We start from the raw sequence: 27,715 nt of genomic DNA, 5'->3' as shown, positions 1-27,715 counted from the left end.
AAAAAAGAACTAATTTTGCGATATCTTCTCGGATTCATTTGCACAAAAGCAGAAGTAGAGTTATATATTATTAGTTTGACATATTTTAAACTCTCTGTGTGGAATACTAAAACCAATAATTATCTGTATTTATCATGTTTATGTAAATATCAGGCTCGGTATAATGGTTTTAAATTTGCAAGGATCTTTTTTGTGCATGAGTGAAGTGAACGTATTTCTGGCATCTTTTCGCTGTCTTGACTCTGTTTGTATCTCTGCACACTGCAAGTTATTAATTTCTGAAAGATAGCCCAGATTTTTGGAGATTGAAGCTCATCCTGCTATGAAGACTGAGACAATCATCAGTTTGTTTAGGGGCCGTCCATAATGCGTGTGTTTGATTACTTGTCTATGTGTTGGTGTGTCTGTGTCTGAGTTTGCAGATGCTCATGATTAATATATGGCAAAAGCATTCACCCCAGTGAACCCAGAGGCAGTAAAACAGCAGCCAGAAGCCAGGGTGTGTGTTTGGATGTGTGTACTGTATGTGGGGTGTGTCATTTGCAACCCTCGTGTGTGCAAAAGTGCAAAAGTGACTTGAACAATGCACAGCACGTTAGCATGACTCAAAAGATTGTTAAAGAACTTAGAATCAGAACTTAATCAAATTGCATGAGTTACTTTTGAAGTTAAGTGCAATTAACATGCTTCTGTATGGAAAATTCAAAAGTTCTACTTAAAACTGTATTATCTTAAGAAGAAGAAGAAGAAGAAGATCCCTGCGCTGGACTAACATATGCAATATAATTATAACATTATGAATCTAATTAAGGGAAGTAATTAATTAAGTTCAAACCTGCTCCTGTACAGTGGCTGTTTTAAGCCATCCGTGATGAGACTTTCGTTATCGATTTCATTCTTTTTATGTCGGCTGGGATGCCTGCAGTACTTGGACCACCAACTGCTATTTTACTTAGAAAGTTGGCAAAACAGTCTAAATCCATAATGAAGGAATGCTTAAGCAAATTAAGCTTTAGTTGCGGTATTCAGCGAAGGTCAAAATAAACAAGGAGAGGCACTGTGAAAAAGATAATATGCCACAATCACAGACATTCCCATCCGGATGGGATTCGATTTCTCAGAGGAGCCAGAAAAGACCATGAAAAATAGTAAGTCAATTGCTCCATTATTTTATCAAGGATGTGTGGCTAAAACACACAGCCAGGATTAAAATCACAAAGCACATCTGTTAAACACAACAACACCTCCTCTGAGAAAACTAGCCAGAAGCTAAAGAAGCATAACTTGAAATGCTTTATTTGCTGAACAGAATTATTACAATCTTGAAGCTGGAAAAGGCACCTAGTAAGACATGGTTTTTATTCTGAATCTGTGATAAACTCTCCTTTAAAGTAACTCTATGTACGTATTCACCTTGAAATATCCTGACCACTTATAAGGCAAATGTCTTCAGTTTCTTTTCCATGCTTCACTCCAATTGTCTGTTTTGGGAGTAGGCTATGTTAGTTTGATAAACTGGTATGGAATTCTGCGAAAAGGGCAGCAGTAACAGATAAAGGTGAACAGCTATCCACTGTAATTATGACAGTGATATATTTACGTCAGTGAATTCCACTCGCTTAACTCTAGAGGGCTCCACAGTCACGAAAACACACAAAACTACATACAGTTGATTTAAAGAGATAGCTGACCCCAAAAATTCAAATGTGCTGTTGATTTACTCACTCTCAGGCCATCCAACATGTGGGTGACTTTTTTCTTCCGTAGAATAATAAAGAAGATTTTTATCTAAAACCGTGGTCTTTGGTGATTCATAAGATACAAGTCGGCGGCTGACTGCCTTTGAGTATAATAATAATACTAATACTAATAAAAAGCATATCAAAGAACACAAAATTAATAAGCATGGCTCCTGATGATATATTTAGGTCTTATGAAGCGAAATGATCAGACTGTGCAAGAAACTAAACTAAACTAACTATTATATCTAAGATTATTACCTGTAATCCAGAGCCTCAGGCAAATGGTATTGGGCCTCATTCATAAAATGTTGTACAGAAACGACCCAGGTTACGTATGTAACCCAGGTTCCCTGAAGGGAACGAGAGCTGCGTCGGAAGACGCTATGGGAACGCCTTCAGCGTCATTCCGCTCTGAACATCCTATGTCATCAGTCCAATAGAAGGGTGACGCGTCACGGGCGGGGTGACGTCATGACCAGGACGTATATAAGCACGTGCGGTGGAGCCCGCGCCAGCTTCATGTCATGAAGCAAGCGCTGGCAGGGATGCCGGAAGCATGGCTTCGAGATGCAGCTCTCGTTCCCTTCAGGGAACCTGGGTTACATACGTAACCTGGGTCGTTCCCTTCCAGGAACGTCGAGCTGTGTCGGAAGACGCTATGGGAACGCTATGCCCACGCAGCCAGACTGACAAGTCCCTGCCTGATGTCAGGACGAGAGAACAGAGGAGCCTGGAGTGGCTCGAATGTCGAGGTCATAGAACCTGGCGAATGTCAGGGGCGTGGACCACCCAGCAGCGTCGCAGATGTCTTGGATAGAGACACCTGCCCAAAGGGCCTTGGAGGCCGCCATACCTCTGGTTGAGTGCGCTCTGACTCCCAACGGATGGGCAAGCCCAGAGGTCTCGTAAGCAAGATTGACAGCATCCACAATCCACCTACTAAGAGTGGGCTTCGTAGCAGGAAGACCCCTCTTAGGCGGACCAAGGCACTCGAGCAGTTGGTCCGACTTCCTCCACAGAGCAGCTCTGTGGATGTACGTGCCCAGTGCTCACACTGGACACATACGGTTGTGCTTCTCCTGGCCGGGTTCCCCGAAGGGAGGAGGACAGAGGCCTGGAGTACGACCGGCTGGGGTATGACCGTTAGAACCTTCGGTACGTACCCCATCTTTCAGGGGTAGAGAAAGACTTTAGCCGAACTGGGCACACAGTCAACATCGAAGGGGCCGTGATCATACAGGAGGCCTCAGCCTCCGCGCACCGGAGGAAACATGTAACTAGGGGGTATCTGCCCACTGAGTGGCCACCGATAAGGGCGTGGTACGAAGAGATAGCTGCCACGTAGACCTTAACAGTGGAGTGGGTTAACCTTGTCGAGAAACGGGCCTGCAGGAACTCCAGAACTGTACCAACTGGGCAGTTGACTGGGTCAAGCTGGCAATCTCCGCACCAAGAAGGGAAGAGCTTCCACTTCAAGGCGTACAGTTTCCTCGTGGAGGGAGCTCTGGATTGAAGGAGGGTCTCGACAACCTCGGTTGATAGACCGGAAGCTATGAGTTGCGCCCCCTCAGAGGCCATACCCACAGCTTCCATAGCTCCGGGCTGTGAGAGGAGATCTCTCCTGATCGGCACCGGCCACGGGGTGCCGTCGAGGAGAGAAATCAGGTCCGAGAACCATACTCGGCCCGGCCAGAACGGCGCTACCAACGGTAGGCTTACCGCGTCCCGGCGCACTCTCGCCAGAACTCCCGGGAGCCGTCTGTACCATAGCGTCCAGTCCCAGAGGAGCTGGAGGAGCTAGAGAGAACCAGAGGGGACATTGCACTGACTCTCGAGTGGCGAAGAGGTCCACCTGTGCCTGGCCAAAAACCTTCCAAATCTGCTTCACCACACCTGGGTGAAGCATCCATTCCCCGGGCCTCAGCCCCTGTCTCGACAGAACGTCTGCTCCCACATTGAGATGTCTCGGGGGGAAGAGACCGCTTCCTTACGAGAGACGGGGCGCCACATCTGGCGGATACGGGAGGAGATAAGGACATACCCGTCTCACTCTCGCCAGCCAGATCAGCCTGCGAGCCCCCGAGCGCAGCCGCCGCTCTGCCTCGGCAGAAGCGGGACAGAAACCGCGCGGAGAGCTCGAGAGCGAACGAGGCGGCGAAACCTCGTCAATGCTCGTCACGTCAACCTCCTCGGAGGAAGAGAGACGAAGCATTGAGCCCTCGTCTCGGGGGGGAAGTGTACCGCTTCCAAACCGAGAGACGGGGCGTCAGATCTGGCGGATACGGGAGGAGATAAGGACATACCCGTCTCACTCTCAACAGCCAGATCAGCCTGCGAGCCTCACGAGCGCAGCCGCCGCTCTGCCTTTTTCTCTCTTTCTTTACGGCAGAAGCGGGACCGGCTTTATTTTCTCTTATGCTTGTGCAAACACTGCAGCTTACAAAGCTTGGAAGACAAGCGGGGCGCTCACAAAGGCTCTCTCCTCGAAGAGAGCCCTCCGGGTGCGGAGTGTGCGCAGCGAGAGCCGCTCACAGTGCGAGCAGTCGGCTCCCTCAAGAGCCGCTGCCGCATGCTCCGCACCCAGGCAGACCACGCACAGACTATGTGTGTCCTCCCCAGTAATAGAGCGAGGGCAAGGACTAGCACACAATCTGAAGCGCGATCCGAAATCGCCCCCTGTTTTGGTCTTGTGTTTTCCCTTTTTGGCATGTCTTTGCTTCAAATAAGGACAGACAACACTAAATAAGACTCACAAACAGAGAATCGGACTGACAACATACAGAGCGCTTGCTGAGTGACAGAAAGCTGGCGCGGGCTCCACCGCACGTGCTTATATACGTCCTGGTCGTGACGTCACCCCGCCCGTGACGCGTCGCCCTTCTATTGGACTGATGACATAGGATGTTCAGAGCGGAATGACGCTGAAGGCATTCCCATAGCGTCTTCCGACGCAGCTCGACGTTCCTGGAAGGGAACCATCCTAAATTTGATCTTACAATCATTTCTCAGATATGCGTACGTGCGATTCATTCAGATGTGAAGTCTATGAATCGCAAATGATCTTGAACTTGCGCGCAATTGAATGGTTTCAGCTCTCTGCCTTGTAAACGACTCTTAATTAATGTCATTAACATATAAAATATAAGCAATCATCATAATTTAGAACAGCGAGCTGCAAGAACAGCTTACATTTTCAAAAACCTGCAATACTCCGACAATAAAAAGTGCATACGTCTGCTCAGACCCTGACATGACGCTAAGCACTTTTCCACGTCAAAGACCGTCTTTATAAATATGAGCACTGGCGTGGATTTAAGCGTACTCACACTCTGAGATCAAATCTTTATTAATGAGGCCCCTGGAGTGGTATGCAAACAAATTATTTTGAGCCAGTTATTTTTAGTGTTTTCATTTTAGTTATTTCATTGTTTATGTGTTATTTTTATTTTTTTCATTGTTTATGTAAAAAGGTGAGCTGATGAAGACACGTTTATTCACTTTATATGCTTTAGACATGTAAAACATCCACATTCATGATCTAATTTTGTATGTGTTATGTCATTGTGTGATTACTTGAGTTCATGGAAATTTCACGGAAATAATAAAATTTCCCCGTTTGCCTGAGTTTCTTGCACATACCGATAGTTGTGCTTCATAAGACCTCAATACACTATATCGCCAGGATCCACAAGTATTCATTTTGTGGACCACGGTAGAGCCCTGCGCGGGACTGTTTTCTTCATCCCGCTCCCGCCCGCGCCCGCCGAATTTCTGACCATTACCACCCGCTCCCGCAACGTGTGTGTTACACTCCCACCCGCTCCCGCAATATGCATGTCCACTCCCGCCCGCACCCGCAAAACTCTGAGAATTTATTCCCGCACGATAATAGAGATGCATTGATTTTGTGTCTTCTCCCGTCCCGCGGGGGAAAAAAAAAATATTGTATTGCTATTATTAAAGAGATTCATGTTTGTTTCTTTCCCTGACCTGCATGTATTCTGACGCACTGGTAGGGAAGATGAATATAGCCTGGGCTATCGGAGACATCTAAAACGTTTAGGCTACCGCGCGTTTCTTTTAGACTTCAAGTCCTTTGATTTTGTTGACAATGACATCATGTCGCTAGGCTACCTCCCGATCCCGCAGTGTTTTTTTTTAGCCGCCCATTCCCGCCCGCAGCAAAGTTCAAACCGCCTGCTCCCGCGAGATTTGCGTTGGGTCCCGCGGGACCCGGCGGGTCCCAATCCCAATGCAGCCCTCTAGACCACGGTTTCAGTTAAAAGTCTTCTTTACTGTTCTACTGAAGAAAAAAAAATCACCTATAATGCTGTTCAAAAGTTTGGGATCAGTAAGATTTTTAATAGTTTTTAAATAATTTTTTTATGCTCATCAAGGCTGTATCTATTTGGTCAAAAATAGCTTTCAATTTTAATACACTTTAACATTCTAAAAATATATTTTATTACTGTGATGCGCAGCTGAATTTTCAGCATCATTACTTCAGTGTCACATGATGCTTCAGAAATCATAATAATATGCTGATTGATAAGGTAGCAAACAGTTGTGCTGCTTAATTTTTTGGGACATGTTACATGTAGTCACAACATGTATATATATTTTGTATTACAATATACACTACTATTCAGAAGTTTGCGGTCGGTAATTTTTTTAAATTTCTTTTTTATAAAGAAATTTTATTTAGCAAGGATGTGTTAAATGGATAAAGTGATAGTACAAACTTCACTAAATATTTCTATTTTGAATAAATGCTGTTCTTTTTTTTTTATTATTATTCATCAAAGAATCAAAGAAAAAAGTATCACATGTGTCACAGAATGGCCCGTCTTCACCTTCACTGATCACTTTCACCTGTTCCTCATTAACCATCATGCTCACCTGATCATCGTCACCGTCATCATCCTGCACTCATAAAAGCACTTCCCTCAGCTCACTTGATCGTCCGATCTTGAAGTAAAGTAACATGCTGTTGTGACTACAAGGAAAGACCTCGTACGAAGCGCTTGGCTGAGTATTCTACCTGAAATTCCCTACCTGTCTTACTTACCTTCTGCCCTGTTCCTCTTCATCCTCTTCACCCTCAGGATCCAGCTCCTGGCGAAAGCCATCTTCCCCAAGCGCTCGGATACTCCTGTTTACTACGGACCTGCAAGGAAAGAAGGGACGGGTAGAATCCTTGACGAACGATCACAAAGCTCACGGAGAATCACTACTCACCCATTTCCACGTCTTCCACCATTGCTGTGTGTTCACCAAACCTGTCAATAAACTTTGTCACTTGAACCACTTACCTTTGTGTCCGACAGTCCCATTACAACATGTTCCAAAAAAATATTAAGCAGCACAACGGTTTCAACACTGATAATAAATCAGCATATTAAACTGATTTCTGAAGGATCACGTGACACTGAAGACTGGAGTAATGTCTCTCTGACAGAGAGAGTGAAAAAAAAAAAAAACGTATTAAAAGTATATTAAAATAGGAAACCGATATTAGAAATTGCAATAAAATTTCACAATATTGCTGTTTTTCTGTATGTTTGATCAAATTAATGCAGGCTTGATGAGCATAAGAGACCTCTTTAAAAAAAAAAAAACATTAAAAATCTTACTGATCCCAAACTTTTGAATGGTAGTGTATATCTTGGATGGTCTTAGGTCTTAGTCAATTAAAACCCCTTTTTATTTTTATTTTTTTTTTTTTTTGGGGGGGGGGGGGTAACTATCCCTTTAAATGTGTGAAAATCTACACCTGACTGAGACTTTACTAGGTGATAATGGTAGGTTTATGAATAAATTATCAGCAATCATTATTTCTTAGCATTTTATCAGTTTGGCAGGCTTACAAGTCATAAATTGCTGTGACAGTCCCACATCAGATTGGTCTTGCTCAAAGGCACTGATATGTTTCTCTTCATGTTCACTGTTGTACCAAAAACAAAGTTGAGAAATTGTATCTGAGGAGACCGCAGAACTGTTACTCACAAGTTTATACAATCTGTACCTGCTGGTAGATGCTGTAAAAACACCAGATCATGAAGGTAAAAAGCCTGTTTCCTTGACAAAGCAACATATACACTGCAAATTTGTAATTATTTTATAATATTTTACCAGTGGACCTTTGTGAATATGTTTCACTGACAGCTTCCTTTCACGTCACAGCATTCCTGATATATTATAACTCTCAGGTGAATGTTAGACCGACTCTAATAATTGGCCAAAAGTGCTTATTATATTCGGTTTGATAGTGTGTTATCTAACGCAATGACATTTGTGCATTTAAAGTGCGACAACATGTCCAAACACTTTCTGGGGTCACCATATTTTAATTTAGTGTTATGACTATCAATGCAAATTTAACAGACCTCATTTAGGCGCTGCTCTCATGTAGCTCACCTGTCATCACATTTCCATTGGCTCTGGTTTTTATATTTGTGTTTGTGCTGAATGATGTGTTGCACCTAGTGTTGACAGTTAACACCACGCTCTGTTGGGACGGCAGAAGTGACAGCTGAACACCTGTGGGCCGAGGATGCTGTCACACCATCATGACTGTTTGACTGCCCATAATAATGCTGTACACAGAGCGCATGAGAAGACGGGGGAGGAGAGGAACTCAGCCGGGAGGTTAGTGCTTCTGTTATAACCATAAACAGTGCTGACGGCCAGCCAGTTTTCCATGCTGTAGGCAATGTTACTAAAGCCCTGAGCGAAACCAACGACCTTTCTGTGTGTGTGTGCGGGTGAAGCGACAAGTGACATGATATTTATACCGTTTCAATTCTGCGCCTCTTCATAAAACGCTAGCAGAGGTAAACTCGATTAAAAGACTGCTCAAATTCATACAAACGGAGTTGCTGAATTTTATTATGTAGTGATCCCAGAGGGGCAGTGAGTTACACACACACTGTACACACAGCTGTGACTCTGTCCGCAGGTCTAGTCTTTTACAGATCTGAGCGTGCTGAGAGATTATAAATAGACATCCGAAAGACAGGTGTGTGTGAATCTCACAAAAATAAAAATAAAAACTGTCAAGAAATGTCACATTTCACCGCAAACAGAAACAAGTCTTTATTTCATATTGGCAAACTGTACATCATCAAACCGGTCTGTTTTGAGATTCAGTTTTTGGTTTCTTAATTTTTGTCAGGAGGTATGCAACATCAAAAACGTCCATGCCTTTAATACAGGATTTATGCAGATCTTAAATAGGTCTTAAATGTCTTAATTTGCCCTTCCGTAAATTAAGGCCTTGAAAAGATCTTAAAGTCATAAAATCATGATATTAAATGTTGCATGAACTGCAAATCAATCAATCAATCAATAAATAAATACGTCCTCTTTATTTTGGTCTTGTTTTTCAATGCACATATCTAAAATCCTTAAAATAAGATACAATAAAATAAAAACTTGATGTAGTAAAAATAAGACCTTAAATATTTAATATATATATATATATATATATATATATATATATATATATATAAACATGTTTAAATATAATAATAATAATAAAACTAGCAAAAGCACACAACAAAGTTACTAAAACTTAAACTATATTTAAAATAAAGCAGATAATAATAATAAAAAAAAAACATATCTCAGTTATACTAAATGCTAATACAATTTATTTTGTAGACATTTAAATTCAGAGAATATATTGATCTATTGTGTTTCCTTTCATTTATTCCTCAATTTATAGCTTTTCTTAAATTGGTCTTAAAAGGGCTTTTAAAAGTTTAAAATTTCTGTCAATAAAACCTTCAGAAGCCATGTAATATGAACAATTTAAATGACATACATATTAAAAGCCTTAATTATAATGAAACAAATGCCTTTAATAAAAAAAAGAGAAAAAACAGACAATCTACAAATTTGTTACTACATAGTAATAAAGTAGTTATTACACATATGCTTCAATGCAAAGTGACTTCTGATAGACCGTCAGTCCCTCTGGAGTGCCGTGGCACAATGATGAAACCCACCATTGTGAATCTTTTCAGGATTCAAACCAGAAAATGTCCGGTTACCAAGCCTACGCCACAGACTAAAGAATGAGCAGTCAGCTAACTGATTTTACATCCATGACCGTAAAATAAAACAATAAATACAATTATATTTGCATCTGGTTACAAAGGAAATTTGCATTGTGTTTGTTTGGTGACAGCAGTGAACAATCAGAGATGTTTATGCCAATAGTTTGTATTGCATCTGTGAATTTCTCAGGTCTCTACCCGTCCTCAGTCAGCCATTCTAAAACATACTTTTGTAAGTGATTTTTGTTTGCTATGGCATAAATAAAATGTTCCTAACAGAAATAGAGAAATCACAACTGTCTATGTGACGGCTCTATGCTCTGTAAACAGCAAAAAAAGAAGGTGACATGCAGCCTGGGTGCCAGTTACTCAAGAAACCTGATGGAAGAGAAAAAAAATAAATGCAATAACTAAATAAATAAATAAACTGAAGAAAAGTTTAGGGTATAAATATATATATATAGATATACTTTCTTTGTTGTTGTTTTGAAAGGAGCCTCACCAAGGCTGCATTTATTTAATGAAAATACAGTATGGTATAATTTCAAATAATCATTTTACCTATCCCATATTAATATACTTTTAAATGTAATTTATTCCTATGATGCAAGCTGAATTTTTCAGCATCATTATTCCAGTCTTCAGTTTATTATTATTATTATTATTGTTGTTGTTGTTGTTATTATCATCATCATCATTGTTGAAAACAATATAATATGAATATTTTTGTGAAACATGATACATTTCTTTTGGGATTCTTTGACAAATAGAAAGGAACAGCATTTATTTAAAATATATTTTATTTTATTTTATTTTATTATTTAATTTTATTTATATTTTGTAAATATACGTGTATATATTATGACATGGTTTTGTCCATGTCATAGTGTTTATTTAATATTTATCACTTGATTGTTATAATTTAATACATTTTTATTTTATGCATTTAAAGAAAGCAATTTACTACAATTTATTACAATGAATTGAATATCAAATCTAATTTTGAACTGCTATACCTTCAAGAAGGCCAAGACCTTGAGGGCTGGACAGGGATCTGTGTACCGTCCTGTTTAGGAGCAGCTGATGAGCTTGTGTGCTCTGAAAGATGTGGATGAATGAAAGCAGACAGTTGCAGACCCTGGAGAACTGCTGCATCAATGTTTATCCACAGACCGCTGAAATGTCCCTCTGGTAACGTTTTGACCTCAGTTGTTTTTGGACGTTATCCTGGCTTTGAGTGACATATGGAACTAAGTAGAAAAGTAATATGTTCAGATATTTTTCATTACAGTAGTGTATGAAGTTCATGCATTTGGAAGTGATTGTTCTGCAGTTCACATGGTCCACATGAGCGTGTTATACTTGTAATATTCGTGATCTGTTTGAGGACGTACACACACACACACTGTGTAAACAGAATCTGGAGACACAGCAATTTGCCATGCAAATCTCCAAAGAGTGTGTCTGAAAAGTGTGTGTGTGTGTGTGATTGAATACAATCATGTATTCAATCCAAACCCAGACGGGGAAACCCTCAGGTAACATCACTGTCATACTTGACTTTTTGCATCATTTCATCTTTGCACACACACACACACACTTTCCTGCAGAGCCAGACAGAGTCGCAGATACACACACACACATTTGTGTGATCCCTGAAAACAAAAGTGTGAAAGTCCTTTAGTGCGCCAAAACACACAGAGCATGACTGTTGAGAAAAAGTTGTGTCATTTCAGAAGTTTATTCCATTAGCCGCATTAGTCTCGGGTAATTACATCTCTTTTCCTTCTCTCTCTCTCTCTCTCTCTCTCTCGTGATATGTTGTTTTATTGTAATTCACTGTGTTGCACATATGCACATACACACAGCATACAGTATGTGAATATTTATTCCTAACAAACAATAGACTTAATAGCTCATTCTGAAATACTAGTGACTTGTCCAGTAAAAACAGAACATCTGCAAAATGAATGAAAGTAAATTATATAGAGTTCTATGTGGTATCATCTATATCAGTTCTGATAAAAACAAAACAAAAACACTCATCTAAATGACGGCACAATGTACTGTTCTGATTTACGTAAATAAATTATGGACATTGGTTCCACAATGTACATTCAGGTGGTTTCAATATATTATTATTATTATTCAGCACAGATGCATTGAATTGATCAAAAGTGACAGTAAAGGCTTTTATATTACACAAAACAATTTCTATTTATGTTCTTTTGAACGTTCTATTCATTAAAGGATCCTGAAAATAATATATTACAGTTTCCACAAAAATATTAAACAGTACAGCTGTTTTCAACACTGATATCAACATTACAAATTACATTTATATCAAATTACAAAATATATTCAACTAGAAAACAGTCATTTGAAGTTGTAGTATTTATTTATTTGTTAATTTATGTCTTCTACCAATAAATAAATAAATAAATAAATAAATACATACATAAAACACTTAGAGTATTAGTGGACTGTTATTATTAATAAAAGAGTTACTTGACATTAAAGACTGCCTAAATGGGACCATCAAAATGAAGTGTTACCCTAAGTTTCATTTCAGATTCATGTTTGGATCATGTTATTTTTATGCAGTATATTAATGTCAAAGTCATTACCTTTATTCAATTTCACCCTTATTTCAATAAAACAGTTTTGATGTAAAGGCTTTATCCTATCAAAAGTGTAATGTGCTCTTTAAATAATCTATTCAAACGATACCCTTAAATGCAGTGCATTGTCAAGTAAAACACACAGATTAAGTTTGAAAGGATCATGCTTACTATCATGCTTACCGTAGTCATTTTTTATAGGCCAATTTGACACACTTGTACATTTGCAGACAGCTTGTGTTTTGCATAACTGATTTACAGCTAGACATATAAATTATTCTACACCATACAGACCATAAAACACAGCTGACATTTTTGCATAAACTTAATGTTTATATTAACAAATAGGATCATTTTACTCCCCATCTCATCTGCTCAGCTTGAATGTTTTGATGTTGTGGAGGCAACATGTCAAAACTGTAATTCCTTTGAGCAAAATTCTTACAATCAGAGGTGAAGCAGTACCTCAACTGGTGAAGTTTAGGCCAAGGTTTAGGCCTTGTTAGAGAGCTCACCTCCATCACCTCCATCTCAAACACAGCATAGCTTGAGAAAACTAACGCTGAGACACAAACCTCTGTTTTCTGTTGCTATATGTCTGGTACAGTGTTTGGCTTGGTATATGCTAAAAAAAAAAAATAATAATAATAATAAAAAAGTGAAATAAAGACAATGGGGTGGTAATGCTGAGAGAGGGAGATGTTGTGTGTTGATACTTCACAGCAGATCTGATGTGTTGATAAGACTAAAGCTCTGCACTGGCAGTAAACACACCCCACTTATCTTGTGGGAATTACTGTCCAAAGTGTTCCCTCACACACACACACTCACTCACAAACATACAAAGCTTGAAAGAGGATGGGCAATCCAACATGATCATTAAAGAAATTCTGGTAACACTTCAGATTAGGGAAAACATACACTATTAACTGAGAGTTTTCCCTTTATAAACTCCAAATTTGCTGCTTATTGATAAGTAAGTAAGGTAGTTGTAGTAGTTATGCTTAGGTATTGACTGGGTTAAGGGATCTAGAATATGTTCTTGCAGAATAAGACATGCTTTACAAGTATTAATAAACAGCCAATATACTAGCAATATGCATGCTAATAAGCAACTACTGTAGTTAATAGTGAATAATGTTGCTTAGTGTTACTTTCACTTTTGTCATTTGCAAATTCCTGAGGCAATAAGGTGACACTCAATGACTTTTGCACATGTTTCTGCAATTATTACAAAAGTACAGATATAAACTTTAGGTGTGTCCCAATTTGTTTACTTATGAAAAAAAAAAGGTCACACTCCAGTACTCACTATTAACAAACCATTAACTATGACTTTTGCCTCAATAAACTCCTAAAAAGTTAGTAAGGTAGTTGTGTAGTTTAGGTGTTGGGTAGGATTAGGGATGTAGAATATGGTCATGTAGACAATGTGTTGTATAACTACTTATAGACAGCCAATATATTAATAATAGGCATGCTAATAAGCAACTAGTTAATAGTAAAAATTGGTCTCTAATAAGTGTTAAACTGCAGCTTTAATTTCGTAGCGGAGGGGGAGGGGCTATCAGACTCTGATGCTGAATGACAAAATAAAATTCATAGTACATGGTTAAGTACACAGTACATAGTGTATAGAGCATCATGTGGGATGCTACTTTACATTAAATACATCCTGATAGTCTGATAGTCCATAATGCTGATAGTCTGTAAGGCTTTAAAAAATATGATGGAGCTCCCTGAAGTCCTCACATAGTCCATCACCACAACTGTATGATGTGTTCAACATGTACTATGTTAGTACTTCATCGTGGACAGCTGTGGAGTGTAGAAGATGGCATTTCTTCAAGAGCATTAGATTTCTTTGATGAAATCTGTATGTGAAACCAGGCATACGGTTATCTTCACTCACAACAGAAGATGTGTCACTCTTTGTTAAATGTGTTTTCATTGACTGAAGTTAGCATTGGAGACTTGACATGTGATTTGCGTTGACATTTTAATGCGGTGTGGAATATGGTCTGGTCCCATGGGGGGAGTTTGCTAAACTGGACCCACTTAGAGTGTGAAGAGACTGGGCTGCTTCATGAAAGAACTCTCTTGATGGCTTCAGGATAAAAGAGTGAGGTCCAACATGAAGCATTATTGAGGCAAACATTTGCTTTAAATGACCCTTTGGGTGCAGGGACCTCACAAGACTTGATAAGGGTACTGAAATAGGGTTGAAATAAGCAATGCTTTAGTTACACCACCAGTTCATCGGGGCATGGTATACGTATAGCCATAAACATCATTCAACTTGATCTCAGGTTATTACAGAACTGGAAGGTTCTATCCTAACTTGGAAGAGTGACTGGGATCTGGGATTCCCCAATCATATCTAGCTGCTATCTTTTTCACTTTCTTCTCCAGAAACCAGCTGGAAAGCTTTCATGGTCGCTGGTTGTGATATGACAGTACAGCTTTCTGACTATTTCTGGGCTATATCGGTCCACAAGGCAAACAGACATCTGAAAAGACATCAGATAAGTGGTTCATTAGTTGTTCTAGTTGCTGCCTTGGATCAGGGAGAGCTGCTCCCCGAAGTCTACCTTTGCAAGTGTCTTTGCTGCAGAGCAAGTTTGACCCACTTTTTTATCAGGTGGTGTGATACAGCTGTTCCACCTTCTGTTGGCTGGCCACCAATAAGCAGGCCCACACGGAATCTGTACATGCAGCATTCCACAGAAAACGTCCTCCCATCTCCCACACAATTGATTATTAGTGTGCAATACTCTCAGCTCCATTGAACATTTTACCATGTTTAAATATTTTCTGCAGAACGCACAGAAAGTCCATCTAAAACTGTGACTCTGATGGTCCTGTCAATATTCCAATATGGAATTCATATATTTGAATTCACCCTGCGTCCCTGTTAAAGGCATGGGACACACATGGTTCTACAGAAAGGATTCTGTCTGGCATCATGTCCTCAACGTGGTGAAGGTTGTAATGGCTTCTACATGTTCTTCGCAACATCTCCTGGAACAAGGCTCCTGGAATGGTTTTTAATCAAAGTACATCTTTGATGCCAGAAAGACATGTGGGATCATGAAGTCTTGGTCACACCCATCATCGGTTGCCACCCTTCACAGCGCACTCTTGATTGAACATCTCAATAGATCCATAAGTCCATACTGATTATAAAACAAAGGCATGCAGATGATTCAGTTAATCATAAGCCAGGATACAAATCTAGTGCTCTGCTCCATCAGAACCTCTTTAGGAATAACCCCCCAGCTGGTTAGAGAAATATTCATTCAACACAAGGATCTTCTCATTGTAAAAGGCACACCTTTACAATGGCCCTAGAAGGAGTAATATGTCTTCTTTTCTTTGCTTAAATCTTTCATGTAAGATAAAGCGCAATAACCATTTGCACACACAGGCCCATCACCTTTGTTCAGGCGGAGACTGATAGCTTTGGGAGTTCACCCTCATAGTTCATAACAGATAGCAATGGTTCACTGTTCATTACACCCTCTTACCAACACGTCAGCACCTTCTGCATCCACAGTTCTTGTAGTTGTACAGTTTCATATAAACACACTACTGTCTGAGAAGCTGGGATAAGCTTCTTCATCCCAGCAATCCTACATAGATTAAGTAGTTTGGAAAATGGATGGATAGAACCATCGGCAACCTGATCTTAAAATCAAAATCAGTTTTTTTCTTTTTTTTTTTTACTTATCCGTATGTTATTCCAAACCTGTATGTCGTTGTTCTCTCACAACAATATATTTTTTCTCCTAGTATCTTAGGGTAGTCCATAAACTTGTGTGTTCCCAGTGTACTGAAATCATATGATGTTCCGTTTTGTATATGGAACAGACAGCAGTTTTAAGTCATTATTGACTGAAAATCAGAGGTGGACAGTCACAAAGTACATTTACTTGATTACTGTACTTAAGTACACATTTTAAGTATCTTACTTATTAAGTAGTTTACTTTCTGGAAACTTTTGACTTTAACTTTAAATTGGAAAGACAAACATTGTACTTTTCACTCCACTACAAGGTCCTCGAAGTAGAAAGTCATTACTATGTAACAGCTTTGAAAGTCAGTGGGTGATTTTTTTTCTTTTCTAAAATGTGACTTTTTTCAGACAGTCTATCAGTAATCACTCTTGTAGGGTTACATGGAGTGATATCCCAGCATTTTATAAACACTGACCAGTTGCAAATGTGATATTTATTTACAACCATTCAATAATAAGTTAATATTGTGGTATACATTCAACACAATATTGTTTAAATATACCTATAAAGCCACAGAAGAACTGTTGTGCATCTCTTAACAAAACACAATAGGTTTTTGACTTGATGCAGCACTGCACTGACTGTTCTGGGATTAGAGAGCATTTTGACATTTTTGTTTCTGAGTCAAATAAATCTTGCTGTTTTGCTTTTTTGTTAAAGTGTTGCTATTGTTTGTAAAGTTATGCAGCAACATTTGTTTTGCAACATTTGTGGGTATATATGGGTAGTTGACGTATCAATGTGTCCTGTGGTGTGATGGAAAAAAAAAATAAAAAATAATAATAATAATAACCTCTTACATTGAAGATAAACCCCTCTCATGCTATTTGTAACTGTAAGAATGAAGATACATTTTGCTATGTCACACTATAGGACACAGCCCAATTTTTTTTATTCGTCCACTTCTCTCTCTCTCTCTCTCTCTCTATCTATCTATACATATATATATATATATATATATATATATATATATATATATATATATATATAGGCCTATCAATGATACTACAAAAAGCTAGTCAGTGCATTCTGTAGGCGAAATGTATTGTAAGTTGCAGAGGCATAAGGTAATGCAAGTATTAAAGGTGGGGTAAGTGATTTCTGGTAGCCAATTTTCATATTTGAAATCACCAAAACAAACACGTCCCTACCCCAAAAGGTTCTCGCCCCTATTTTGATAGCTCTGCCCCACACATATGTACGCAACACAGGCAACGATTAGTTCTGTGAAACAAAGCAACACCAATGTTACTCACCTATCGAGAAGAAACAAAGCAACCTCAGCATCTGATCGCAGGCCTTCTCGCTCCTTGAGTTCTCTCCAGCGCTGGAAAGCTGATTCGATATTTACACTGGTCCTACTTCTTGCCTTATTGTAAGACCGTGTCTACACCGGACGCGAGACGACAAATCCACAACAGTAAACTGCTGCAGCATTCTATTCATGATGTATTGGAGAAGGGTCTGGCTGCATACTTGCACTTGCATTCTCAGTACTTGCACTCTCAGACACTTGCGCTTCCGCGAGTGACGTCACTTGCAATCTTCTTTAGTTTTAATTTTGTTCTATTTATTGATTATTCTTTGTTTGAATCTCTCAACATTTTACAACAGTAGCCAGGTGGTGAAGACAAGATAAAATAAACTAAATTACAATGTTACTTGCAATCGCCGCTTGCACTTTCCGCTACCTGTGACATCACTTGCATATTGTGTGCGTTGCCAATGGAGACAAGACGCTGTGGTGGTTAAACGATTAAAACTAATTTAGTACATTCACGAACAGGGTCCTGCAAGTTATCTGTAGGAGAAAAAGTCAAGACCTGCAAATCCGTGGCTACAGAACAGCAGAATATGAACACAATGCGCAAAGTTTCTCGTTAAGTGTTTTCCTCCTGTAGAAAACCATAAACACTTAATATGGCTTAATGTGCTATTCAAATATCAAATTCAATATACAGTTTATTAATATAATATGTATATAGTATTTTCGTCCCATACCGCAAAACGTGGGATAATGTGGCATAATAGACTAAGATGATAAAGAGCAAACTCAATATACTCCTCATCATTATTAAAATATACATAATGTACAGGCTCAGAATAAGCGCAACATGCAAAATTTCACATTAAGCGTTTTTCTAAATAGAATAAACGGTCTACAGCTCTTTTGTCTTTGTCCATTAACCTATATTACGTGTTTTATTTAAAATGATTTTATATGGGAGGAAAACGTTTAACATGCAATTTAACGCATTGCGTCCTTTTAATATCCTTAATGCATTTCATAATACATGTTCATATCAACAAGGCTTATAGGCTAATGTATTGTCTTTATCATCTTAGTCAAAGACTACAGAATACCCTTAAGTCCCTTATTATCATTATTATTATTATTATTATTACTAAATTTAGTCCATTATGCAACATTAAGCGTTTTGCTGTAGGGGAGGACTTAAGTGAAAGTTTTCGTGTTGTGTTCATGGCCGTCTGCTTGCCTTGTAGAACATTTAATAATAACTATACATCGAATTTTATCTTTTAATTGCACTTAATGTATCTTAACACATTAAGCCATATGAAGTGTTTATGGTTTTCTACGGGAGGAAAACGCTTAACGAGAAACTTTGCGCATTGCGTTAATATTCTGCTGTTTTGTACGGATTTTCGGGCCTTGTCTTTTTCTCCTGCAGATAACTTGCAAGACTCTGTTCGTTATTGTATTAAATTAGTTTTAATCGTTTAACCACCAAAGCGTCTTCTGTCCATTGGCAACGTACACAATTCATGTCGAATGCAAGTGACATCGCAGGCAGCGGAAAGTGCAAGCGGCAATTGCAAGTGACATTGTAATTTTGTTTCTTTTTTCTTGTCTTCACCACCTGGCTACTGTTGTGAAAGTTTTAGCGATTCAAACAAACGAAAAAACAATATTAAAAAATAGAACAAAATAAAAATTAAAAAAGACTGCAAGTGACGTCCCTCGCGGAAGCGCAGGTGTCTGAGAGTGCAAGTGCAAGCCTGCAGCCAGACACTATTGACATATTGACACAAATTTCAAATGATTTTCAACGGTCGCTGTCTCCAGTGTAGACAGTCTTTAGCTGTTGCGGCTGCTTGGTGTAGACACAGTGTAAGCCTTCTTTAGTTTCACAGATGTTTTCCTCTTTTTTTTTATCCGCCATGTCGCTCGGCACTGCTAATGTCTGTCATGTGCACTGAGCACTATCACGAGTAGACACGCCCCTTACTGCTGATTGGCTACAAGTTTGTTTTGGTACTGCGCCCGAATCAGTTTTCTAAAGGGTTTTTGAAAAAAACACATACCCCACCTTTAAATAAAACAATAATAAAACATTGACATAAAAAAAGGAAAGGTACTTTTGGTACTTAAGTACTTTTAAAAGCAAGAACTTCTGTACTTTTCCTTTAGCAAAAATCAGTTTTTAAAATGTTCACTTGTAATTGAGAAATATTTGACCAGCAGTATCTGTACTTTCACTCAAGTATGGAGTTGTCCACCTCTGCTGAAAATTCACCTCTCAAAGCTTGTGCACATTCGCATTAAGATTCCAAAATCTCCAATCAAGATCGCTGACGTCAATGACATTTTTTTTTTCTTAGCTTTTGTGTTCCCCATAATAAGATAGCACAATAAGGATTTGGAATGCTATATGAGGGTGAGTAAATAGTGGTAGAAATGTCATTTTTGAGTGACCTATTCCTTTAAATCCAGATTGGTCTCCAGACAGCAAACTACAGATTCAATTCTCCAAGCCTTTTAATTGGCTCTAGATCCATTAGACAGCACCAAGTGTTATTTGCCATAGTTGCACTTAGCTCACTGATTGGTTCATGGCCCGGAGAGAACAGGCAAGAGAGACAGAAGAAGAGAAAGCCTGCATGAGCCATCTATCTTTTGCAGTTGAGAGCGACTATTGATTTTTTCGGCCAATAGAATGCTCACATGGATAATTGTTAAATTAGCCTGGTAATTGGTCACAATAATTAGCCATTTTAGGATATCATGTGTAATGAGTAATATTGCTGTTCACATTCCCAGCTCAGTTTAGAGCGAAGCGATACCCTCCCCCAACAGACAAGCGCCGGATCAATTGGAAAGCAGTCTTTCTCTCCCTTCCTCCATTCCTTTCCATTTAGCATGGCAGGCTTTCCCGTAATACTACATCTGTACAGGGTCTGACTGAAGGAATGCTTGCATATACACTGCCCTCCAAAAGTTTGGAAACGCCCTAGAAAAGTGGGCTTTTGAACAATATTGGCATGAATCCTTTTTAATTTGAGATAATTTTGCACTGATAAGGGACAACACAAACTACGAAAACATATTTTATTACATAAACAGTTTATACATAGAAAAAATTTACATTTTCGATTCATCAAAATATCCACCATTAGCAGCTATTTAAGCTCTGCATAATCTGGGCATTCGAGCTGTCAATTTATTCAAACATTGACTTGATATTGTATATTACTCCAAGCCTCCTGAAGGATTACCCAAAGATGATTCACACTGGTTGGACACTTCTTACGGACATCACGGTCCAGTTCCTCCCATAGTAGCTCAATTGGGTTGAAGTCGGGTGATTGGGGAGGTCATTCCATGACAGACATGATGCCAGCTGACTGTTTCCTCTCCAAATAGGATTTGCACAGTTTGGAAGTGTGCTTTGGGTCTTTGTCTTGTTGGAAGGTTTAGGAAGGTTGGGGTGTTTCCAAACTTTTGGAGGGCAGTGTACATACATACACTTGGGTGTGATTTCAAAGGTATGGAAAGTAACCGGGCAACTGGAGTGAGTGAGTGTGTATGCAGACATTTGGCAAGTACAACGCAGTATTAACCGCACAGTTTTACGGTAAATAAACATACATAGGTTAAAGGTGGAGTGCTTTTTCAAAGTTAAAGTCATTTTCCAGCTTTCCCGAAAAGTATAAACACTGTGGCGCTATCAAAATATTGATGTCTGTTTGAGCAATTCTGACTGTACCAATGGCATGGCTTTGGGGCAAGCCATGGCAAATGAGGGGAGTGTTTTAAAATGATTCCTTTTTGCAACTTTATTTTTAAGGGACAACAGGGGAAATAAGATAAGACTAATAAGAGTTAGGTCTCCCCATGGCATGAGTTGGCATATAATTATTTGTGGCCTGAATGGCAGTTGCTGCTTGGGAAACCAGTTTGTAATAATCATTATTACTTGGCTCTGTGGAATACTCGATTCTGATTGGTCAGTCACCATATTCCGAGGTATGTTATTCCCCGATAACAACCGATAAAAATGAAAAACACAGGCTCATCCGGGAAACTACAGTCGGCACTATTCGCTTTCAAGGAAAAGTTTTTCTTCATGGACGCTTTGCGTTTGGTTGGCTAATATCAATAGTCTCTGTACAAATATTTAATTATGTTATCCTGGTATCGCGGACTTGTTCTCTCTACTGTTTTTTTGCAACGATTGTTTTGTACAGTGTACTGGATTGTAAGATAAGTAACAAACTAGTAATATTTTAAAACAGTTTAATCTTAAATCAATATCTTTTATTGTCATAATTATTCATCAGGTGAAATGCTGTGTAGTAAGTTGAACTGTCCCATATCTCTTAATGCCAGTTTAGTTTGACCTTTTCACTTGCTAGCAACTGCTTTCTTCACGGCAGCTTTGCATTCAAACATTTCAAATCAAATCAATGTTTTGTTTCTAATTATTTAGTTTTGTGGCAAGTAGCTGTGTAATAAGTGGGGTAATGTACAGTGGGGAAAAACTGTATTTGTTCCCTTCCTGATTTTGTACATTTGCCCACTGACAAAGAAGTGATCAGTTTATAATTTTAATGGTAGGTTTATTTGAACAGTGAAAGACAGAATAACAACAACAAGAAAAAAAATCCAGAAAAAACGCATTTCAAAAGTATAAATTGATTTGCATTTTAATGAGTGAAATAAGTATTTGATCCCTTGTAAATCAGCAAGATTTCTGGCTCCCAGGTGTATTTTATACAGGTAAGGAGCTGAGATTAGGAGCACTCTCTTAAAGGGAGTGCTCCTAATGTCAGTTTGTTACCTGTATAAAAGACAACCTGTCCACAAAAGCAATCAGTCAGTCAGATTCCAAACTCTCCACCATGGCCAAGACCAAAGAGTTGTCCAAGGATGTCAGGGACAAGATTGTAGACCTACACAAGGCTTGAATGGGCTACAAGACCATCGCCAAGCAGCTTGGTGAGAAGGTGACAACAGCTGGTGCGATTATTTGCAAATAGAAGAAACACAAAATAACTATCAATCTCCGTCGGTCTGGGGCTCCATGCAAGATCTCACCTCGTGGAGTTTCAATGATCATGAGAACGGTGAAGAATCAGCCCAGAACTACACGGGAGGATCTTGTCAATGATCTCAAGGCAGCTGGGACCATAGTCACCAAGAAAACAATTGGTAACACACTACGCCATGAAGGATTGAAATCCTACAGTGCCCGCAAGGTCCTCCTGCTCAAGAAAGCACTTGTACAGTTTGCCAATGATTCAGAGGAGAACTGGGTGAAAGTGTTGTGGTCAGATGAGACCAAAATCGAGCTCTTTGGCATCAACTCAACTCGCCGTGTTTGGAGCAGGAGGAATGCTGCCTATGACCCAAAAGAACACCATCCCCACCGTCAAACATGGAGGTGGAAACATTATACTTTGGGGGTGTTTTTTGCTAAGGGGACAGGACAACTGCACCGCATCAAAGGGACGATGGATGGGGCCATGTACCATCAGGGCCAGGACAATGACCCAAAACACACGGCCAAGGCAACAAAGGAGTGGCTCAAAAAGAAGCATATTAAGGCCCTGGAGTGGCCTAGCCAGTCTCCAGACCTTAATCCCATAGACAATCTGTGGAGGGAGCTGAAGGTTCGAGTTGCTAAACGTCAGCCTCGAAACTTTAATGAGTTGGAGAGGATCTGCAAAGAGGAGTGGGACAAAATCCCTCCTGAGATGTGCGCAAACCTGGTGGCCAACTACAAGAAACGTCTGACCTCTGTGATTGCCATCAAGGGTTTTGCCACCAAGTACTAAGTCATGTTTTGTGAAGGGGTCAAATACTTATTTCACTCATTAAAATTCAAATCAATTTATAACTTTTTTAAAATGTATTTTTCTGGATTTTTTGTTGTTATTCTGTCGCTCACTCTTAAAATAAACCTACCTTTAAAATTATAGACTGATCATTTCTTTGTCAGTGGGCAAATCGGCAGGGGATCAAATAATTTTTTCCCCCACTGTACATCCAGCTGATTGTTATCGCAAAATAAAGCCCTTCAGTCTCCGCTTCAAAATGGTTAGTTCTAGTCTTGATTCTGATTGGTCAACTGCTGTTTTATTCATGATAAAGCACAGTTAACTGCTTCACCCAACTGTATGCGCATCACTGCACAACACCCTTAGCAACATAAACAATCAATATAGCATCAAAGTTGTTCCATATAATATTTCAGCAAAATTAACTGTTTATTATTTATGTAATGATTTGTGAGTGACCGCTGCTGGCATCATGTTGTTTCATTCACCTTTAATTTTGAGGCCATGCCCTTCCCTCGTCAAAGAAACTCTTCTCAGGAGGGATATCAGACTTGTCTGTGTGGAAGCCCACGGTTTACGAAGAACATTATGGGGCGAATTTTACAATTTACACTGTAATGACGTTTACAAACTCAGGCTGTGCCGCAAATCAGTCTGTTTTAAACAAAAAATCGGATGTTTTCTCATGCTGAGAGATAGCCTAAGCAGATGTATGTGTGTGATATACTATATATGATTAAATTAAAAATAGATAAATAAATGAATATATGACACAGCGGGTGAGGAGAGTTCCTATTCTCTGTTTCTATTTGAGCTCTATTAGTTGAGGCATGTTACATCGGAACATTCTCATGACATTCACTGTTGCTGTCAGGAACTATGTTTTGTTCAGCTTAAGGGTAGCATTTTATTTGTATTTTATGGAAACCATTTAAATAAGGGGCGTGCTGTATTGTGAACAAGCCATGACTGAAGGAGTTACAGTAACTCCACTTCCTGTTGTGCCTAAACACCCTTCTTGATTTATTCACAATACAGTTTGGCCTCTTCTAGATTATTGCTTACGTATATTGATGCTGGTAGTCAACAGAAAAAATAAAAAATTCCACACACAAAACAGGGATGTTTTTCGCTAAAACATGTACACACTCGCAGACAAATCTGAAGTCATCACCTCTTTATCGCATGCATAGCTTCACCATATGTGTTTGCATGCAAGCATCTGAGTGGAAATCCCCCTGTCCAGACTGTCGTGCCCTTACCCCACCATTCTAACTGGAAGAAAAGAAGAGACAAGGAAAAGCCATGAGTCATAACTCAATTTACTGTGAATGAGGGGACACAGGAAAGATAGCAGGCCAATTTTGTATGTGAATGTACTGTATATAGTTTTATCTGGATTGTTTTGTTTCTTTTTTGTGTCTTTCTGATAATCTATTTGGTAGAGTTTTCTCTACATGCATTTGGTTTAAACTGAAAAGGTTTTGAAAGCTTTCTGTGTATGTTTTTGTGTACATGTGTGTTACTGTAATCTCCACGGTCTGCCAGCTGATTCTAATCACTAGGGGAATTTTACAAACTTTGAGTGTCTTTGTGAGCGTACCATCATAAAACAGTTCGCATGAGGTCTGAGGCCACTTTAGCAGGAATGTGATGGGCAAACGTTTTCGACGTGTTGTTGGAGATTTCCACACCCGGAATACAGACCTTTTTAACAATATGCATGTTATCATTTTAATGATACAGATAGCCTTATCTGCAGTCATAGCTTTTTTACCTCTAGGTATTTTTAGATATCTGTCTGGCACCATATGCATAGAGTACTGTACATATTAAAGTGAATGTAATGTAGTGTTTGTTGGTCTTGCACTACTAAAAGCGTAGTATTGATTCTTCTTCATTCTTTTCTTCTGAAACTCTGGCACCTCTTCCGCTCTGTTTTTTTGGTTGTTGTTTTTTTCTGAAAACAGGAAGTACCCTTTAGAGCGTGCTCCCTATTGTCCAGCTCCCTCTTGTATACTCCATCCCACACAAAATCTAGAGCAGAGAGTGGGCATGGAGCGCCTGTCTGAGAGAGACACTGAACAGAGTAAATGTGTGTACTGGATTAGAGTACACACTAGAACTAGAACTTGTAGGAAATTAAATGAGCCGATTAATAAAATGCCATTTTTAGTCAGTTTTCAGTAATAGTTTATTTTAAGGTGTCCTTGTTACACATGTTATATGTAATTTCTATTATAATAGCAATACATTATGGACGCAAGTAACCCTACTCCTAACCGTAACCATACTTAACTGTGTAATTACACTGTAACAAGAACACCTTAAAATAAATTGTAACCCCATTTTCTCTTTTGAACTGAAGGTGCAGAAAATCCATTTCAAATCGTTGCCCATTTAACCTCTGAATTATATAAAGTATATGTTTTTCATTCTTGCATGTCGGTAATGTTGTCCATGGGGGAGAAAAACTCCAAACTTCTCTAAGAAGACTTATCTAAGATTTCCCATATCTGTCCACCACTGCAGGTTGATGGTTTGAAGTTGTTGGTCAAAACAACAGATCCATAATGATGTTGAAATGCAGGTTACTGACTTACTGATACTACATCAGGAAAACACTTTACTCAACCCAGGTTCATTGGGAAAACAAGTTGACATTTCTGCAAAATGATATGTTTACTTTTTTCGTGACTCTTTCAAAGTAAAATGTCCAGTGAGTGGCAATTGAGTTTTATTAAAAGCACTTGAATGTCAATCTGACATTATTGAATGAGGTTGGTTGTTGTACTGTATTAATTGGGGCAGTTCGGAAATGAATTATCTGGTGAATAGTGCAAAAAGGTTAATTCTCTATTGCGTTTTTCCAATAAGCCTACGCTGATTTTATTTTAATGTGTCCTTGTTAAACATTAGCAATGAATAGTATTCGTATTTACAATCAACTACCGCTAAACCTAACCAAACCCTAAACCTTAACCTATAATGAGTACATGTTGTTAATCAATACCTAATACTTACTTCACTTACTAGTGCCATTACACTATAACAAGGGCACATTAAATAAAGTGTGACCCATATGTGTAATATTATACATTCATTTTAAACATCATGTTGATTTGATAGGGCTTTGATTGAATAAGAACTCTTTTAAAATGATAAATGATTATAATTTAAAACACTTGCAGTAACTGTGTACTTTAGTCACAGGCAAAAAGAGAGAGAGTGAATAAATGAAGTTTTCCGCCCTTGCCAGCTTTCCTTGGGTCATTACCTAGCACCTGACAGCTCAAAGGTCACCAAAGGTCAAGGTTTAGAGGTCACACAGGTGCTTAACCCCCTGCAAATCAGGTTTTCTGCTCCTAAAATCTGTCACCCCCACAGAACGGCACAGGTGTTGAGAGATTTACAAGATTTACGAGATTTACAAGATTTACGGTGAGCAATTTTGATCTTTTCCTCACACAAAATCTGTCTGGAAATGGGAAAGAGCTTTGCTCTCCCTAATTCGGTTTCTCCTGGCTTTATTTCTACTCATCACTCTCTCCCACGTCTTCCTCTTGTTTTCTCTAATTGTCTACCTGAGCGTTTGTACGTGGCCGGCTTGTGGGCCCTTTCACCATGCGTGAGTGTTTCTCTGTTTGTATGTTCCCACCAGAGTGTTTGTTTCTGTCAGCTTGTGGTACTAAAAGTGTGTTTAAGTGATCTATATCTCGACCCTCTCAATAACTCTTTACTTTAACTCCAGACAAGTGCTCTCGGCCTCTGCCTCTTCTCTCTCTCGCTCTGTCTAGCTATCTTTCTCTGTACAACTACAACATCTATTGTCAGTTACATTAAAAAGTCATTTGCCGGCAGGGACCTCGAGCACAGGGAGCTGTCGGAGCAATCGTGTCTAGACTTGATCAGATAGATGTTGGTTAAAGCTCAGTAGGATCTGCCAGGGGTGTTCTCCAAACGCTCTTCTGAGGATCATGAGAGAAAGAGAGAAATGGAGAAAGAGCGAAGGAGCTTGCCCGTCTTTTCCCCTGATTTTTAGCATTAGAAAATGATGCGGAAACACTGACAAACTCTCTTTCAGCACATGTGAAAAGTGTTTGTTTAGGTGTATGGGCTCTGGAAAACATCTCTGCACAGAAAATAAAAATGTTTTCTTGTTTTCCTCTCTTTTGTTGCCTCTTTTTCTTGTTTCTTTGTTACCTTTGGTCATTTTTGGCTTTGACCCCAAGACATGCTCATATAAACAGGAAGAAGGCGCAATGACCCAATGGGGCCTCTGCTATTCAAATGCTCTCACATATACACACTTGCTGAGTCACGCTCACATGTTTGAGACTTTCAATTCAACATTTAGCACTAAATACAATGGATCTCACGTTTTATTGTCCCTTTCAAGTGGTTGACCTTTG

Source organism: Barbus barbus (assembly GCF_936440315.1).
Source record: "Barbus barbus genome assembly, chromosome: 40".
Classification (NCBI taxonomy): Eukaryota; Metazoa; Chordata; class Actinopteri; order Cypriniformes; family Cyprinidae; genus Barbus; species Barbus barbus.
The sequence above is the reverse complement of the archived record's forward strand: the minus strand, read 5'-3'. Positions refer to the sequence as shown.